Source organism: Helianthus annuus, chromosome 1 (genome assembly GCF_002127325.2).
Source record: "Helianthus annuus cultivar XRQ/B chromosome 1, HanXRQr2.0-SUNRISE, whole genome shotgun sequence".
NCBI lineage: Eukaryota > Viridiplantae > Streptophyta > Magnoliopsida > Asterales > Asteraceae > Helianthus > Helianthus annuus.
The window spans coordinates 113,228,455-113,244,669 of NC_035433.2; the positions used below are offsets into that span (position 1 = coordinate 113,228,455).

At 38.2% G+C, this 16,215-nt stretch overlaps 1 non-coding gene across 1 annotated transcript; it reads right to left on the bottom strand.

Annotated features, from left to right (window-relative positions):
- Positions 1 to 15,569: 15,569 nt before the first annotated feature.
- On the bottom strand, positions 15,570 to 15,675 carry LOC118483020. The gene has a single exon (XR_004869469.1). It is a non-coding gene; the product is annotated as a small nucleolar RNA R71 (small nucleolar RNA).
- Between the last annotated feature and the right edge of the window lie 540 nt (positions 15,676 to 16,215).

Sequence of the window (16,215 nt, forward strand, 5' to 3'; positions counted from 1 at the left end):
AGTAAGCTCTTGTTTTTCATTGTCTATCATGCCTGTTGCAGTGTTTGAGGATGCAGGGCTGTTTAATAACTTCACAAAAAGGCTTTGAAGCTTTGATGAGCTATCTTCTTTCAGACCCATTTTCATGATGGTGTCTTTGAAGAACTCTGCTTCTTTTTCCTTGACCTCTTCTTCAGTCAGCTGTTTGCCTTCATCTTGTTTTGACCCAAGTGTAGGACTGTCTGCTGATTTTAGCATTGTCTTGAGGTTTTCTATTTTCTGTTCAAGCTTCATCATATGTTCTCTTTTCTTTGAAGCAGCTGAAGCAGTTTTCTTCCTTTTCTGCAACCTCTCATAGGCTTCATCAATCTGCTGCCTAGACAATTTTGATATGGCTTCAGCAGTGTCCATCTTAGCATCCACTAACTCCTTTTTCTTTCCTTTGTATTCAGCAGTGAGATCAGCAATTAGTCTTTTGTACTTACTCCAGTTTGGAGCAGTTTTCTTCTTTGAAGGATCATTTTTGATTCTTTGGATCCTTTCAGCCTCATGCTTCAAAGCTACTGAAGGCCATTCTTTAAACTGGGATTCTTCAGCAGGATAGAACTTTTCTTTCATGATGAAGGCTAGAAGTTGTATTCTTAGCTTCTTCTTTTGATCAGCCTTTTCTTTCTCTAGTTCCTATGCAAATTCTTCCATCTGCTTTACCTTTGCAAGGTAGAACTCCAGTCTATTAGCAATGCCTACTTCGCTTAGCTTTTCCTTTTCACTGTCAACCTTAGCTTTAACTTTAGCTTGCCTAGCCTTCAACTTGAGATAATCAGTTATATCTTCTGGAGCTATGTAGCCAATGAGTGAGGAGAATTTTCTTTTTGAAGGATCTGTTTCTGTATAAAACTGCCTCATCTCATTTTTTATGGCATCAAGCTCTAGTGGATATTTTTCAGCATTCGGATCATGTATCCCTTCATCGGCAGTGATAGGCTTTCTTTTTCTGCTAAAGAGCCTTGGTTGAGATATAGGAAAGGATGGAGCAGTGGTGGATGGTTGACTAACAACTGTTGAAACAACTGGTGTCTCAACTGCTGTTGTCATTACAACTGCTGATGTGTCAGCAGATGTCTTCTGCTTTTGAGCAGGGGATGGAGGGTGTGATGGTGGTGGTGACTCATCATCAGGAATGAAAACCCTTCTCCTTTTTAATGGAGGGGAGGCTGATGATGTTTTGGGTGGATCAGTGGTTTGTGACTGTGATTGACTGACAGTAGTTGAAACAACTGGTGTTTCAACCACTGTTGTCATTACAACAGATGTTATAACATCTGCTGTCTTCTGCTTTATGGCAGGAGGCAGTGGTGGTGATGTGATTGTAGATGATGATAGAGGTGGTGGAGCAGTAGTTGTGGTGGTGTGTGTTGAAACAGTAGTTGTGTGTGTTGGAGGTGTGTGTGTTGATGAGATGGCAGCTGTTTGGCTACTGACAGCAGTTTTTGTAACTACTGTTGTATCAGCTGTTGAAGTTTTTGTGGTTTTGAGTTTTTCTGGTTCAAAGTATATCCCATCTTCTATACCTTTCTTTTTCAGCTTGGTTTTCTCCCCCTTTTTGGCATTATCTGCCAGGGGTGTATCCATGAAGAAAATGGTAGATGGAGCTTTTTCACTCTGAGCAGTCTTTTGGATACTAGCCTTTATAGCTTTGATATCTGCTTGAGTGTCTTTGAACCTTGATTCCACCATGTTGGTCAGCATTTTTATTTGAAGAGCATGCTTTTTATCAGCCACTTGTTGCTGTTGTTCAAGCATGGGTTGGAAGATATTCCAAAGCTCATTTGCAGCAAATGCTTGTGGAGCAGGTGCTTGAGCAGGAGGAGCAGAAGATTGGGCTATTTGAGCTTCTAACAGCTGCTGCACCATATCTTTTATTTCTGCAACTGTAGATTCCAGATTTTCAATTCTGGCCGTCAATTCATTGTATTTTGAATCATCACCTGAATTAACAGGATCATCTGAATCCCCACCAGCAGTGGTTGTATCAATGTGTGACTTAGGAGCTGTAGCCCAAAAGTCATCCATTGATGCCCCTTTTTCTTGGTACTGGGGACTTCTTTCTTCAGCAATCGATAAACCTTTGATGTTACCAGCAGCTAAAGATAACTTGCTGGTGGTTACCGATGTTGCCATAGAAGAAATTGCCTTCAAGGGAGTCTTAGTAACGTAACAACTGTCCAACTGAAGATCTGTTGATCCATCAGTTTAGTTGCTGCTCCACTTGAACTACCACCGAGAGTTACTTGTAACTCAGGGGGTGTAACCTCCTCAGCTGTTGCTGGGATAGTAGAGGTATGAGCATCAGACCCAGTCACTTGTGGAGGTATACTCTCAGTAACAGGTGATAGAGAGGAACTGGTTTGTGTCTGTGCCATATCAACTGCATGCAACAGGGGTATTATTGATTGTGGTAATGTGATTGGTGAAGGTATGGGTGTTGAAAGAGACATGTCCATGGGATCAGGACTGTGGAAGATGGATCCGAGTGGATACAGAGCTTCATAATTTGGTGTCCCTGTGCTTACAACCTGATCCTTTTGTGAGGATGTAGGAGGAGTTTTAGGTCGGGGTTGAGATCTTTCTTCCATCTGCTGTGAGGAAGTAGCAGCAGTGGTTTCTGGTGACTTTTGTGTTGTCACTGGCAGTTGCTCTGGGATCTCATCTTCCAGAGTTGCCTTTGTTTTGGGTTTGGTGGGTTTTCTGGATGGTTTTCTTTTGGTCTTTTTGGTGGTGGCAGGTGTGGGTTTCAGAGCAGTCGGTGTGCTACTCTGATCACCTGGAGCAGTGGGCTCAGCAGTGGTTTCTTGAGGGTCAGTGGCAGTTTCTAAGACCTGCTCACCCTCTTTTGTTTTTAATTTTATTGGTGCCATCATTCTTGAAAAAGTTTCTATTGTTAAACTGTTTATTTTGAATGAGACACCTTGTTTGGGCACTTCTGCCTCTTTCTCGACAAATGTTTGCTCAAAATAGTAACTTAGAAACCTCAGAAAGAGCAGAAATGCCTTATTTATCAACGTTCTTTACCAAATCATCAAATATTTCCTGGGAGTAGTTATAGTTTTCATTGTTCAAAATTGCATACCCCAGGCATTGGATTTTTGTTGGTATCTCATTGAAGGACGTTGTTTTATTTGAAACACACATGAGCAGTGTGTGGAATAAAAATCTGGGTGCAGAAGGGAAGTAACCCTTTTGTAGGGTGTCCCTGTTTGGTTGTTCTGCATAGCCCCTTTTCATGAAATCCTTTACCAACTCGTCTTTTGTAAAAGAGGTTTTTCCATTTAAATCATCGAGTTTAAATGTTTCAGAGATGGATTTTGGTGAGATATTTACCTTCTTACCCTGTATCGAGGAGTTGATTGCGGCGGTGATATCTCCTTGTTTTTCAAGGGTGGCATTTCTCCAGAACTCTCTCTGGGTGTCAAGGTAAATAGGAGCGTCTGCTGTTATCAAAGTTTTGTACTTTGATGCAGAGAGGATGTCAAGGATGGAATCGAAGGTGTGGTTATCGGTAGGTTTTGTGAGTATACCTACATAATTGTGTGGAGCTTTGTAGCGGATCTCCGGTGTTTCAGCGGCCATTTGAGTGGCTTCTGCTGTTTTGGAGGAAGATGATGGTTTTGATTTTGTTTTCGATTTTGGTTTCGTCATTTTGGATGAAGAAGATCGAAGAGATTTTTGGAGTTATGAGAGGGAAACTGCTATGAGAAGAGAACTTTTGGAATTCAATTCGACAGTAAAACCCTGTTTGGATTTAATCAGGGTTTTATTTTGGGAAAAAGTGATTGCTGATGTGGCAGCGGTTATTTTGATCTGAAGGCTAAAAACTGACCACGTGTCAAACATCTGATGGAATGGTAAATGATGGAGGACAGTTGTTTTGACAACTACTGATGGATCAAGTATCAGTAGTTACAACGGTAATAAAATGAAATAGTGGGTGTAACAGTGGATGGAACAAAGATTTTAAACATCAGTGTTTTTGAAGAACAGAAGTTGACACTATAGCAGTGGACATACTTTAGAAAGCAGATGTTATGGCACAACAACATTTTAGGAACAACAGTGGATAAAAACCAATGAGGATCATATGTTTAACAACTGTTTGTGCGGCAGTGTTTTGACTTTTGACAAATTCTTTTAGCACCTGTTTGTTCAGATGTAGAAAATGATTTGTTCTTGTAAAAGCACAATCTCTTGTCTATCATCTGTTGAGTACCAGAAATGCTATTCTTAACAATACACATTTTAGATGCATAATATCAAGATTAAATTGTCAGCAGTGATTCTCAGAAATTTTGTTCAAGGTTTTGCCATCTGTCTATTTTTCAGATAGTGGTTTAGCATCCCAGATGATGAAGACATTTCTACTTGACTGCTCATTTTGTGTCTAATTACTGGAACTAGAACATGAGTATCTCAGTAGTCTAAGTCAATTTGCAATCAATTTATGATCAGTGGAAACCTAATTTGAGCTTAACATGACCTTGATATGTGTGCCATTTCCTTTTGATCAGTTTTAAGGATACTAATTCCACACAAAAATAAGGTAATTACATCCAGACCAGAGATGAACTTTTACTATAAAAAAATGAGTAAAAAGATCATAATATATTTTAAAATAAATACAATATATCTGGTTTTTATTTAAGAGGAAAACTCCTTAAAAAAATTAAAGGAAGTTTTGAAAATAATCAAAAGGATCTGACAATTTTCCAGTAAATTCATGATCATACTATTCTCAAGTTATTTTGACCATTGTTTTGGTCATTTTCTTCTCAATTGATTGAAAATTCATTTTAAGCACAATCACTGGAGATGCCATTGTTACCAGAACAATTTCTGTATTGATAAATGCACACAGTTGCATGATGACCACTGATGACCTAACTTTAACCTCAAAAGTGTTTTCTGCCTATGCTCTTTTCTTTTGATTTCAAAAGTTTTGAGATAGCTACATTTTGAGATTTGTTCATTTTCCCTTTTTACCCTTTTTATTTACATGTTCAGAAATACTCACTAGGAGATTATATTTTGAACATGCTTTGTCCATAATCACTTTGAAGCAATGTTTTGAGAGATCTGACCATATTTGATCATGTTTCATTACAGATCTCACATTACCTATGATTAGGAGTGTTTTGACACCTTATTTTCTCAATGTGTTTAGACAAAGTCAATTTGGTCCTTTTGAAGGTACTCAACTTGCCTTTGAGCACATGAGAGATTTTGACCAAAGTTTTATTCCCTCTTTTCCTTTTCAGCAGTATTCTAGTGTTTTAGATGAACACAAGTTTTGCTGAACTGAGGTACATACTTCAGTTGTTTATTGAAAACATCACAAATATCAAAACAACAATTGAAATCAATTTTGAAAGCATCGAACGATCCCATAATTTATCAGATATTTTACAGATCTGAAAACTATGAGTGACATATGCATGAAAACACTTGTTGTGTGAGATTTGTGTGTCATATGACATCTTGGTTGATTTTCAGAGTATTTGAATATTCATTTTATCCATGATTTACTCGTTACTCTGTTTTTCAACTGAATGCAACCAACCTTAGTATCAATGAGTTTTGAGCTGAACTGTTTTGTCAAATTGATTGTTAGATCGAATTTGACTGTCCTCGCTCTGATACCAATTGTTGGGATCTAAGGCTGTCTGTGATTGTGTTTGTTTGCATAAAACGAATAAGTGCAGCGGAAATGAGTAGCAAACTTTGTAAACACAAACAAAGGAAAGTGTAGATTGATAAACAATTGCTTTTCATTGAGTCAAAAGATTTACATAAAAGCAAAAGATTACAGTCAAAGCTTACAATCTAAACTCCCCCTCAGCCTCATACACCAGAGTTGGTTGCACAAGATGAAAGGATGAATTGAGGAGAAAAACTCACTCAAAACGATCAAGTGTAACAGTACAGAGTACTGTTATACTTATAGGCAAACCAAATTACTGATATGCTTCAGCTGACGTCACCATGATGGTGACATCTAACGACCTAACAAACTACAAATACTGTTCTATACAAACTACTGTTATGTAACATCTGATAATCACTAAAGTACAAATCATAAGGAAACTACTGCTTCACGTTCCACTCTTGTAGCCTTAGCACAGATGTTGAGTCTTCAGTGCTTTCTTCAAAGGTGATCAGTCTTTGAGAGGGCAGTGCTTGAATCTTCAGCAGTACTTAGGAGACGGCAGTAGATAGAGCAATAGAGTTTGTCTTCAGCAGTTGTTAGATAATCATCAGAGTTTGGTTTATCAGTTGTTGTATTTGAGCAGCACTTAAGATTCATCAGTTGTTGGATAACCACTGTCAAGGAGAAAGATTAGAGCAAACTGCTGCTTATTAAGTGTCCACTGATGGGATCCGGTTTTGGCTTTACATTATCTGTTCCTCTGTTAGGGTTCAATCCCAACAGTTATAGTTTCCAAAAGAAACCAAACCATAATCGTAATTTTAAAAAGAAAGGTCTTGGATTTAATCAACCGAAAAATTATAAAAATGAAAAAGTTTATAAACCAAAAACTGTGTTTGTTTCAGGTAAAACGACAGATGCTGAGAAAGAACAAGCATTCAGAAAGTAGACGAATCAAGAATTCCTTGCCAAGAAGCAAGAAGAGTTGAAGAAGAATGATGTTCAGAAGAAGATTGAAAAGAGAACTTGTTTTCAGTGTAAAACTGTTGGTCATGTTGCTAGGAATTGTCCAAAGACTTTCAAACCAAAACAGGAAGTCTCTGGTAAATTGAAAGAGAAAGTTGTCGAGAAAACTGAACTTTCAACCCGAAAGTTTACAGGCTTTGAAAAGAAAAGAAAATGTAAAAAATCAAAAATGGGTTGTCAAAGGTTCAGGTAACAATTCTGGTGATGAATCTGATTCCACAAAATCAGAGGAGCCACGTGTTGAAAGAAAGGTTGAAAGATTAGTTCCAACTATGAATGATGAAAATTTTCCACCGTTGTGTGCTGAAAATTTTATGAAGAAAGTTGGCAAAACAGAAATTTCAAATCAATTTTATTCTGACAAGAAGAAATTTGATGTTGAAAAGACTTTCAACGGAAATGTGAAACGTATTTTTGGACAAATGGTCAATGGAAAGGCCAAAAGTGTCAAAGAATTTTATACTTCTAAAAGACGTGTTCACAAGTCTATTGAAAGAAAAGATGAAGAAGAAGATGTTGGTACACCCAAGGAAGGTCAGGCTTGGGTGGATATATTTTTCAAAGAATAAAAACCTGACTTGCCGGAGCTCCCAAGTTGGTAATCGCGGAGCATGAATCGGCATCATTCTTTAAAAATGGTTATAAAATTTGTTTTAAAAAGCAGGACTTGCCGGAACTCCCAGGTTTGTAAGCGAGGAGTAGGAATCGGCACCTTGAAAATTCAACCAACAGATGGTAATTGGTTGAAAAACAGGTTTGATATGTATGATTGTTGTTTTTACAAGTGGTTCAGAATTTGAATCATGTTGATTCTACAAGTGGTTAATCAAGGTCATTAAATTGAACTTGAGTTAACTATCATTCAAAAGATTGGTAAAACAAATTGATGATTTGATCCCCAAACTTTACAAGTGGTATAATCAACAAAACTTATCCGGAAAAACCATTTTGATTAAAACAAACTTGAGTGTTTTGAAATCATTATGGGAAAATAGTTTGTTGTGAGGGGGAGTTCTGATCGTTTATGCCAAGCGGGTGGAGATTTGAGGCAATTCAATATCAGTTGTCATTTTCTGTACAGTTTGTTTTCAATTTCGTTAAATGTTTTTGAATTTTAGGGGGAAGTAAGAAATTTTCAGAAAATCCAAAAACATTAGCAAATTTGAAAAAAGCCAAAAACATGATAAAATTGAAAAATGAGTTTTTGTTGCATAAAAGAGGAAATGATAGTACATCAGTAGACTATCATAACACGCTAAAGAAATGTAAAGTCAAAATGTGATAAACAATCTCACTGCGGATGTGTCAGTAGGTTTTTACACATTTAGTAAATTGTATCGAGATATAAACCTAAAAATTCAAACTTGCTTATTCTGTGGGTAACAACTTCTTGGATATATAGGTAACCCCTGAAATCTTGTTTGAAAGGTCCCTTATTCTGAGATACTAGGTCTTTATGCTCAGTGATATCTGGGGTATTATCCCGGGACTTCTGCTGTATGGAAATACTGACCTAGTCCCTGGATAATGCTTTCTGCAAAAAGCTTTGAAATATAAGCTCGCCCTCAGCAATCTCATTAAAAAATAAAATTGATAATCTTTGCTGTTGTAACAAAAGATCCTCTAAAGGGGACACACCGAAAGTCGAAACCGTCATCTCTCTGCGTATACGGAAGTATCGACCTGAGCTCTCACGGCCCTCGCATCTAACCCTTTACAGATATCAGCTGTGGTATACTCACCTGTAAGACTGAATATTGCGATCTGGATATGGGAGTGTATTCAAGTGGTGGGACACACGAATAAGTTTAAGTAATTAAGACACTAATTGCATATCTCGTAACAGTTGAACTTTGTGTGAAAATTTAAGACGACAAACATACTGACAATCTAGGTGAATTGTTTAGAACTTAAAATGAAATCTGGCTTAACGGTGTTAGTGATATGTCTCAAAAACTGATATGATCCTCTTGCACGAACTCACAAAAATATTGGCCGCAAATAGTTTCTTTACTGTTGTTATTTTTTTACATTTACTTTCTTTCATAAAATACAAAAAGATTTTAGTGTGTTTTAGCATAAATTCAAAAAGATTTTTGACAACTGGTGTTGAGAAGCTGATTATCAAAATTCCAAGTGCTAAACTTGAAGAATAGGTTTGGGAGAGAGTATGTGAAGTTATTAAGTTTGCATGATAAGAGCTAGGAAAAGATCCTGAATGTAAAAATCACTATTGTAGTTTCTTGCAAAAGTTATTAAAAGTTTAAAAGGTTTAATCTTTAAAAGAAACTTGTGTGTTGGGTAGAGATTGTGCAGGTAAATTTGAACCAGGTGACGATCCTGAACCAAAAGAGAGCCTGGTAACGATCTTGGAATGAATCTTGAAGCTGTGAATTCCAGACTACAATCCCAGCAGATTGAGAGGGGGAGTCTGGAGACAATGTTGATAAAGCAGGGAAAGACAGTACTGATCCTGGATTTGCTGATGCTGATGAAGTTTAAAGATTCAACATCCGAGGGAGAGGAGTTTGTTGATGATAAAAATAGAGAATGAGGATTCTTGCAATGACAAATACTTCAGAGGAAGATCAAAGACTGATAAAGACTGAAGGTTGACAACCGAAGACTCGACACTGAAGACTCCGTCAACATCCGAGGGGGAGTTTGTTGGTGCATCCGTCTGTCGACTACGTCTTGTATCGAGTCTTGTATTGAATAGGATAGTTCTGGGCACGAAATTCAAGAACTGGATTAAGCATGTGATTTCGCCCCAAATGACATGTTGTCATTTGGAGCGAAACCTCAACAGTCTAATTTCGCCCGAGATGTTAAACAGCTAATTTCGCTCGTAATGTAATGATGTGATTTCGCTTCTGGTGACATGTACATGTTGGAGCGAAATCATATCACCTATAAATAGGTGTTACTAGGAGCGAAATCAATAGCATAGTTGTCTAGGTGTTGTCTTCCGGTGAGCCACGAAGTGCTGCCGAAGTGTTGTCAGAGCTTGTACTTGATCAATTCAGCAATAATACAACAGTTAAAAGTGAATACGACTGAAATTGCACCAAGACATTAGTTTCCGCCTCTTGTTTTGGATAGGAATTCTTCTGATTGACTCATTCAGGGCCGAAAACGATCCTACATTGAATCTATTATTCGGGCCACACATGGAACAACATCTGATCCCGCTGTTCATTGTCCCATGGACATTACGAACAAGAGATGTGGTTTATGTAAAAGGTGTACATCGATACGTGAGCAAGCAATTAGTCATGTGGGGAAGAGGAAAAGAATATGCACAATCTATGGTATTATAGGACATGATAGGCGGACTTGTACTATTCTTGCTGGAGATGATCCTAATGCGAATGGAACTGATGTTGCTCCAAGCAATGGAACTATTGTTTCTTTAAGCAAAAGAAAAAGGCTAACATAAGCAATGGTCCAGGTTGTGCTACAAGTAGTTTAGATGATGAATGATTTGTTATGTGGTTACATCTATATTGTTTCGTGATTATATATATACAAAGTGACATTGAATATTCTTTTGCAACATGAAGTTTAATAGATTTCATGAGGATGAAATGATTTGTTACGTGGTTACATACATATTGCAATTAATGTAACATTAAATATTGAATGATTTTCATTAGTTTTTTGTGATGATCTATTACCTAATTTGTATTCATATAATGTAATTGTTCGTGATTATCTACAGAGTAATGGTAATTAAAACTTGAAGTTTAATAGATTTCAACTAAGTAAAGTATCAAATCTTAGTTTTGACGACACCATACATATTGTATCAAAAGATAGATTATACCAAAAAAGTTACACAACATAAAGTATTTCAATGTTGTAAATCACACAAAGTCTTTTTGCTTTTCTTTAAGTCTATCAAATAAGTGTTCCTTCATCCTGGCTTTCTTTGCATCAGCCAATTGATTGAACTTTGATATGTGGTCGAAAACTGGTGTTCAAGCGTAGTTAAGTTTATGATTTTACATGAATTTTGGTTTCGAATGGCCTACTTTTGATTAGAATTGTGTTTTGCAGGTCTAACGGAGTTTAAGGAGTTATTCAGAGGCTTTAAGGAGCATCGGGGAGTGAACGAGATCAACCGGGAACGTGAAACAAAGAAAACAAAAAACAAAGAATGGGAAAGTCGTCGCCGACGCTCTCTTGGGTCGACGGCGACGCCCCTCAGTTAACCCTGTCTGCCAGAAATGTGTGTAGACAGTCGATTAAGGCGTCATCAGAAATCTGAAAATCCGAGGTGCGTCGGTGACGCCAGGAAGGGTCGTCGGCAACGCCTTTTCCTGGTGTCCGATGAAAATTTTGTTTGTTTGATGAACGAGTTATAAACCCATTTTGGGTCATTAGCAAGGGACTTACGATTTCTAAAGTTTGAATACACATCTTGGAGCCAAGAACCATCACCCTACCATTCCCAATCCATACTAATCCATCCGATCATCTAATCCAAAACTTTCAATCCTAACCCTAATCTACCACAATCATCATCATCATCATGCAATCTATCATTCATCCACCTCCACAATCCACTACAAACCCTAACCATTATCATCATCACCATCAAGGCTTCAAGATGACCATGTTCAAGCTCTCATCAATGGTTGACCGTGCTTCGTTTGTCATGAGTGTCTAATCCTCCTAGGCTTTACCCCGGTGTAGACTTTGTAAGGTTTTAGGGTTTGCTTTATGTTTATTAGTTGATTTGTGACAAGTGGAGTTGTATTTGAATTGATTGATAATTGTCTTACATTTGAACTAGATTTGTGAATTGTCGAGTGATGATAAAATTTGACTTTGTAAAATAAGTTTGTGTATTTATTTCTTATCTTTCAAAAGGATTTACTTATCCAAGGTAATGAAGTGCATTGTGGTCTGTTATACGCGTTAATAGCAATTGGCACCTAAGCCTCGTGATATCAAAACCGTTAATGACAAATTCAACTAAATCAATCTAAAAATGTGTAGCAACCCTAGCCTTTGCAATTGTTGAACCGGTTGTTAGCCTTGTTTTCTAATTATTGTTACAATCAAGTTTTCTTGCAACTAGAAGTGTTCAAGTTTTCTTAGTCAAGTAATTTAGTAACAAACTTGCCGGTTCAAGCCGACATCTCTTTTCAATCAAACAAACAAACAAATTAACCATTTTCGTAGCAAGATTCATAAAAGTGTGACAACATTAAATCAATCACGTCCATTCGCAAACCACAAACTCTTTGTGTTTCGACCCCTTACTACCTCTAACACATTGTTAAGGGTAATTTGGGCACTATAAATATTATCTTTGACCGGGGCGCGACACTTTGGACAAACTCCCAAGAAAGTATGTTAACAGTATATCATTCTTGGTCAACATCTGACAGAAGGATCTTTGCTAGATTTTTGTATCGTAGGTCATTGACTTGTGCTTGTTGACTTGGAGACTTTTTGTTTAAGTCACCGACCCATTTTATACGTTGGTATCGTATGTCTCATTGTAAAAATCTCACACTCAATCACATTGGGAGTGGCAACAACTCAAGACCACCATCACCACCATTCCAAACCCATACTCAAAACCAAAACAATAACCAACGAACACCCACACCTCCACCTCAAAACCAAAATCGCCAAAACCCGTTACCACCCAATCTCAACAAATGAAACATTAAACCAAAATCGTGGCATTCCGAATAACGAAGATCAATTTCTCAATCTCAATGATTTAAGAAATAACAATCCCAACGACGAACCGTATAGCGTTCCCAGTTATCAATCACTAATCACTGGAACATGTGAGTGTTCATTCAGAATGCTAGGACGATGGAGGGAATTATAACGAGAGGTTCAAAAACGAAGTTTGGGGTGAAAACAACGAGGGAAATGTCTATCATGGTCGGGGTTTCAAGGATGAAGAAGTTAGTCACCAAAATGCAAACTATGTAGAGAACGTGGACATGTATGGGTACGACTACGCTCGAAATGACGGTTATGGCAATAATCGCCAACCACAAAACAACCAACGGAACCGAGGTAACTATAATTTCAACAATAACAACAACAACACTGTTAATCGTAACTGGATTCCACAATTCGTGGGCGAAGGTAACCAAGGTGGTAATTAAAGGGGCAATCAAAGGCCGTGTAATCAAGAAGTCAACGGTCCTCAAAGACGTTGTCCTCAACAACAAGCGCCATGACGGGTGGTCCGTGGGACAACCCTTAAATGGTCTAAATATACACATATTTCACACTTATTATGGTTAATTGTTTGAATATGGTAACTATAAGTTATTTGGTCTTACAGGTAATAAAGGGCATAAGAAATAGTTTTTATGATGCTTGGATGGGAGTTGCAAATGGTGGAAACAAGATTGGAGCATGAGGAATGTCAAAAGAAAAACAAAGGAAACAAGTCCAGCAGGCGCCGTAGCCTACGGCTAGGGCCGTAGGTTATGGCCTCAATCTTGCACAAATTGTCCACCGTAGTCTAGTTAATTGGTGCAGTAAGAGAATCCCTGGGCACCGTAACCTACGGCGCCAGCCGTAGGCTACGACGCCATATTGACCATCGTTGACCTATTGCCCGCCGCAAGCTACGGCAGGCGGCGTAGCTTACGGCGCCGTCTGGAGCCATTTTGTAACTCATTCATTAAATGCCAACTTGATTGTGTTTTAAGGGGTCTTATCATTTTCCATTCGGTTATGAACACTTTGGAGACGAATTTTGGTGCAACTTTGGAGCTTGAAGACACTCTGTAATCATTGGTTTTATGTTGAATTTGCTTTTGAACATTAAGACATTGTTGATGATGTTTGTTCGGGCCATGAGGGGCTAAACTTGTTATGATCGTCTTTGGTTGAAGGTTATGTAAGACTTTGTGCTTGAATTCCTTATTTCTAGAATAACAAACTTTGTCTTTATGATTTGTTTGTTATGGTGTGTGATTGATTGTTTGTAAATTATTGATTCTTATGTTAATCTAGTTTGAAACCATACGTTCTTAGTGCCGTTGGCAATCGAGATTTCATGGGTAGAATAAGGATGTGGTAAGGGTTAATTGGTCATTGGGTAACAACCTCACGTTCTAGGAATCTGAGTACTTAGTTCCCTTTTATCACAACAAGTAATCACACAAGAACTATGTCTATGTAGTTCTTTCTAGTGGAATGATAGCATAAACGTCGAAGCAAACTGGAAACTAAAGATGGCCATTTGTCTCTAAATTGTTTACAAACCAAACTTTCATTTTGCAATTAGAATAGTAATCTTAGTTTTTAAAAATCAATCAATCAATCCAAATCATTAAAAGTTACTTTTCTTGCAATTAGTTTAGTTTTAGTTAACTTAGAGAAACACTTTAAATAGCACATATTCCACAAATTCCCTGTGTCCAATACCCACTTACCGCTATCTAGTTAGTAGTAATCGGATTAAATATGATTGTGACCATGACATCACGTCAAATTTTGGCGCCGTTGCCGGGGAGTAGTGCGCAACGTGTGTTATTTTTGATCTTTTTAAGTTTGTTATTTTTCTGGTTTACGCTGGGTGTGTTAGTGTGCAGGTATTTACAGGTGCATGCGTACTAGGAGCTCTCACAAGCTATCACCATTAGCATTTGATCCAGAAGTTGAACGAACTTTGAGAAGAAACAGAATTTTGTTAAGAGAAAACAAAATCAGCGGTTCACCAACTACACCTACTACACCAGTTACACCAATTAGATACATGGATCCACCACCACCACCCACTACAGGTCAACCATCTTCAACTTTCATTCCTACATCAACACAACCTTCACCAAATACCACCATGCCTAATTCCACTATCGATCTTAGTCCACCACATGATGTTACACCAACCAACACTACACCACCTACTACTACCCAAGTTGAACCTACCCTTACCTTTAGCCCTGCCTCAGTAATTCCACCATTTTACATTTCTTTCCAGTTCCGGGTCAATCATCTTCTACATATCCACTACCACAAAGCTCAACTGTCATTCATGCTACTTCTACATATCGACCACCAAACCAACCGGGTTTTCAATATTCATCGTTTCCATTTGTGCAATCTTCGGGTATAGGAGGAGATGGATACGATGAGGGGTATGAAGAAGAGTTCGGGGGATACAAAGAACACAGATTTTACTACGGGGGTGATGGAGGTAATTTGGGATCTCAAGGAGGAGCTGGTCAATAAAGTCAACCATTGCAATAAATTCAAGACATGGGTAGGCTACTGGTTGGGGTACAACATATTCGGCCACAAGCGTCACAATTGCAACGTCCTACGCCTTCGCAACAAGTTCGTCCACAAAATACACAACCTCAATTCCAAAGGCTAATTCAACAACCACCAATGCAACAACATCAATTTCAGCCACCATTTGCACCTCAAGGGCCTATGCAAAGACCAATGGGTCCTATACGTCCAAGGGTCCGGTTGGGGGTACCAAGAAAACATATTCGAGTACATGTAAGAGGCATAGAAGCACATTTTAGACCGGTGATCACCCATAATCCTTCACCAGTAGTTATTCCTCACAATGATCAAGGGAGGACGTTCGAAGTGCGAACGAATTCGTTACAAAGTTTGCCGAAGTATAAGGGTCTAGCAACGGAGGAGCCTTATTTTCATTTGGAGGCTTATGACTCAATTTGTAACACTACTGGGGGTCAAGGGTTTTCAGCCGATGATTTCAAATTAGTGTTATTCCAATTTTCCCTAGAAGACAAGGCTAAAAAGTTCTTTTATACATTACCTTCAGCATCTATCTATACATGGGCAGAAATGCAACAAATCTTCTTGGATGAATTCTTCACCGCTCAAAGGACAAATGATGCTAGAAAAAGTTTGAGAAGTTTTCAACAACAAACGGGTGAAATGTTTCATGAAGCATTTGAGAGGCTTAACATGATGATAAAGAATTGCCCTCATCATGGGATAGAGCTATGGGAGTTGATGAATGCTTTTCATGAGGGGTTATGTTCCGAAGATGCTCATGACTTAATGTCTATCACAAATGGCACTTTTGGCACAAATTACGAGCATGACGATTGGGAATTCTTGGAACAAATGGCGGTCACATCAAAAAGGAAAGCTCAAGCATCAAGGAGAGCACGACCGACCATTACCCGAACTCAAGTGCACGTGGTAGACGATGGTAATGTTCAAACTTCTAATCAAATTTATGTTGTTTGTGCGCTTTGTAATGAGTTAGGACATGCGGCTGAAAATTGCCAAGGAGTGGAAGGGCAATATGAGGAGGTGAATGCATTGTAAGGTCAAGGAGGGGGTGGTAGAAATTATAACATGAATTTCAATACTTACCACCCCGGTTTGAGAAACCACCCAAACTTTAGATATGGGAACCCCTCGAACCAAGCCAACCTGAATTTTCAAGGAAATCAAGGTAACTTTGTTCCGCGCCAACCGTTGAATAATCAAGGTGGATATCGAGGTGGGAACAATAAAGGATTTCAAAG